The sequence below is a fragment of the Octopus bimaculoides genome, chromosome 20 (genome assembly GCF_046866305.1).
Source record: "Octopus bimaculoides isolate indiv1 chromosome 20, ASM4686630v1, whole genome shotgun sequence".
Classification (NCBI taxonomy): Eukaryota; Metazoa; Mollusca; class Cephalopoda; order Octopoda; family Octopodidae; genus Octopus; species Octopus bimaculoides.
Genome location: NC_142947.1, coordinates 31,275,912 through 31,280,035, shown reverse-complemented (window position 1 = coordinate 31,280,035; position 4,124 = coordinate 31,275,912). Strand labels below are relative to the sequence as shown.

Here is a 4,124-nt window from a genome sequence, read left to right as displayed (position 1 = left end):
CACTTGGACTAACCTCATAGCTCCGACCACTAGCATTATAAGAACGGCAGGAACAGCAACTATGGTCTTCACCACGGGCTGCTAATGGTGTCACTACCTCTGCCTAAAGTTTACAGCCTTTTCTTCTGGGTATAAGTCCTGAAGTGAAATTTACAACTGCACGCAACTGGATGTTCTGGTATCCATCACCAGCATGACCGATTTCATCTCTGCCATAATACTGGACTATAATTCTTTGTTGTTTCAAGGTTGTGAAGATTTCCAAGCTGACCCGACGTTTCGGGCCATCTCCGCGCTCATCACCTGATGTTCTTTGCTTCAGCAATCTCTGGTAATCCTCAGTCATTTTTCGCATGTATGGCAGAACCAGGCCGTGAACAGATTTGTGACGTACCAGCTCTTGTTATTCATAAATCTTCTTTTAGGTTTTCTGCACAGAAAACCTTAAAATGGGTTTTACTTCCATGTAAGTAGCAGCCGAGCCATTTACTTTGGATGCTGTGTTCCAAGGTCATCCTGTCAGCATTCTCTATAGGAGACACTTCTGGTATAGTTTTATTGTAATACGGAGCCATCTTGTATATCAATGGCGGTGGTTCTCAATCTGGGTCCATATAATATTTTGTTGTTAAAATTTATGCACAATGAATTGTCTTTATTTCACAAAATATACACAATATATATATATATATATATATATATATATATATATATATATATATATTTATACGATTTCTCATACTATAAAAGATACATGATTTTTTAAACATTGAATAGATCTGAGGGTCTATCCGAGTAAAATAGGCATCAAAGTAAAATAGGCATCAAAGTAAAAAAAAATGGCAGAGAAACATGGGTCTATAATAACCCTATACGATCACATTTCACCAATGTTGCGCCTGGCCATGTTGTGCCATAAAGGTGGCTACTATCCACAGTTCTACACTGTCCCCGAAGTCCTAAATGCTGTCCTTGTGTTCCTCCTTCCTAAATACTCTGGGACAAACTCAGGGAGCAGGTGTGTCATGTGCACGTTGAGCATCCATTTTACAGATGTCCTCCGTTTCAAAGATGATACATACGTTGCCATATGCTCTTCTTCTCTCAATAAAGGAGATTTCATTTGAAATATGTACCAAGGTTATATCCAAGTCTTTCATGGATAGGATAAGTAAGGTTCCCATAACTGTGGACAAAGCCCACCAGTGCAGCCCTTTGATGGTGTGTGGTTGGCCTGTATTGAGGAGAGGATACCCTAAGCTTTCCGTTCTTTCAGCAAAATATTCCATTTTGAAGATATTCTGTTCGAAAGAACGTTTGGTCATGAAAGCATTTTGCTATTCACATTTATCTATGACATAGTATGTGCCTGTATGCTGTTGCTGTTGTTGTTAGTGGTGGTGGTTTTGCTGCTGCTGCTGTTGATATTTTCTGTTATTGTTTTTTTGTGTTCGTTAATATCTTTTTTACATTTTGTTTTCTTTTGTTTAGTGGTATTTTGTTTTATTTAGTGTATTCTTTCTGGGGAGCGGATCTGAGTAAAGAAAATTAAACTTTTCGCTTCGGCGTGGGCCGGTAAAATGAAACGGACACATTTTTGAAACCTGTCCTTGTTGTCTAAATCCAAGTAAGGGACAGACATTCCAAAATGTTCAATAAAGGTACCCGCGTAAAATAATATCCAAAATGTAAGTTACTTCTTTCACTTGTAAGATATCAAGAAATATCGCAGCAGAATCTTAGCACTTGGAATGATCAAAAAAAGGAACTGAAAATTATCAAAGAATGATCCCTGGCTTACCATCCATACAGGAAGTGCAAAAGATTGTCTTAACTGGTGGCACGTCACACGTATTGAGAAGAGCATTGTCGCTGTGAATTTTCTTTCATTCCCCCCTTTATTTTTTTTCTTGCCTTTTTCTTTTTTCCTTTCTTTCTTTTTTCTCTGTCTTTTATCACACGCAAATATCTAGGTGCGTGTATGCTGCTGCTACTGCTGTTTATATTGTTGTTGTTGTTGTTGTTCTTGTTCTTCTTGTTGTTGTTGTTGTAGTGGTGGTGGTGGTGTCGGTGGTGGTGATGATCATGATGATGATCTCTTTTATTTGTCGCAGAGGCATCAGGTGAGAAGATATTTCAAGAACAGTTAACAGTTTGTGTGAGGATTTACGTAAAAGAAAAATGAGGGGAAGAAAGGGAGAGGAAAGAGATAAAATAAAATGTCCTGATACAGAGGAGTTTCCAGCTAGGGCCACTCAAGGAACCTTGTGCATAATAATACTACTAATATAAATAATAATATTCATATACCGATATGCTGCAAGTTAACGAACCAGTCGTCAATTTTGTAAACCATGTTGCAGCTAATAAGGGTGATGTTATTTTTTATCCTGTCGCTTCTCACTTTTAGAAAACCACGTATTTCGGCCTTGGTTACAGCTTTGGCCAGGATACCAAGTATTTGAACGCCGCAGTTGTTTGTTTCCTCAACTTTGTCGGAAAATGTTATATAGTTTAAGCTAAGGTAAATTAGAGTCGAATAATTTCAAATATTATAGAATAGTTCGCAATGGGCGCAAGCGTTGAAGTGTAGTAAGAAGCTTGCTCCCCGAATCATATAGTTCCGGGTTCAACCCCACTATGTGACACCGTGGACAAGTGTCTTCTACTATGGCCTTGCGCCAATTAAAGCCTTTTGAGTGGATTTGGTAGACGAAAGCTGAAAGAAGTCGGTTGTGTATACGTATATCTATATATTTATATGTATGTGTTTCGTGTCTGTGTTTGCCCTCCCCCCACCACCACCGTTTGATAGTTGATGCGGATGTAGTTACGTCCTCGTAACCTAGCGGTTCGGCAAAAGAGAACGAGAGAATAAGTACAAGGTTTAAAAAATAAGTCCTGGGGTTGATTTGTTCGACAAAAACCCTTCGAGGTAGTGCCCCAGCATGACCGCAGTCTAGTGACTGAAACAATTAAAAGAATAATGACAAATAATGTACACTACTGCAGAATAGTCTAGAATAGCATGAGAAAGGTCAGAACAGAACTGAATAGTGTAGAATATTGTAGAATGTAAGATAGAACAAAGGGTACGCTGTAAAATAATTTATATCAGTGTAGAGACATTTAGAATAATTAAAAATTGTTTAGAGATGTAGAATAGCTTCAAATAGTGTAAAATAATAAAACGTAAATTCTTACCAGGTAGAAAGTTGGTCATATGTTTTTAGACTGTTGTAACGGATGATCTAATTAATATGTGACGAACGACTGTTTCTCTTATCACCATCAACAATTTAGACATTGGAATTAGCTTTAAATCATTGTTCTTCTTATCATCCGACCGCTAACGCATGCATAGGCACATGTATCAATGTACACTCACTCACACACACACACACACACACACACACACACACACACACACACACACACACACACACACAAACATACATATGTACACATTGTACACGTACATATATATATATGTGTGTATATGTATATATGCATATATCAATATATCTATATCTATATCTATCTGTGTGTGTATATATGTATGTATGTATGCATGTATGTATATGTGTGTGTAAGCTGTAATGACAACTTATATATATGCATAAAACTTCTCTCTCGATCTCTCTTTCTCTCTACACACGCACACACACACACACACACACACACACATTAATTTCACTCAATTTGCTATATCTGATTACTATGCATTAATATCACCCATCCTATTGGGTGAAGCATTAACCTTTGTCCGAAACTATGCAACCATTTCTGCATCTGATATAGACCTAATTTTGGCAGCTAGAAAAACCCTCATCAACTTTAATGTTAATAACTGAACTCGAAACACATCAGACATTTTCGACATAACAATGTGCTCATCTGACTCAGCCCAGATAATAGACCTTGTGGGTTTATTTCTCCTCTCGCAAATAAAGCGGTATTTTCCCAACATCTCCGATGGTCTCTATAAAGATGATGTACTTTTCGCAACTAAAAATTTATGTCGTGCGGAGATTGAACACATTAAGTAATCTTTTGATAAAATTATTTTACAAATTATAATTTAACTATTGTATTTGAAATGGATTATAAGGTAGCCAGCTTCG

At 37.3% G+C, this 4,124-nt stretch overlaps 1 protein-coding gene across 1 annotated transcript in view; it reads right to left on the bottom strand.

Annotated features, from left to right (window-relative positions):
- The window catches only part of LOC106876408 (uncharacterized), an 18,135-nt gene extending 14,806 nt beyond the window's left edge, over positions 1-3,329 (bottom strand). The window contains exon 1 of the mRNA XM_014924942.2: positions 3,205-3,329. The gene's annotated coding sequence lies outside the window, so the exon portion shown is untranslated. The remainder of the gene's footprint in view (positions 1-3,204) is intronic.
- Between the last annotated feature and the right edge of the window lie 795 nt (positions 3,330-4,124).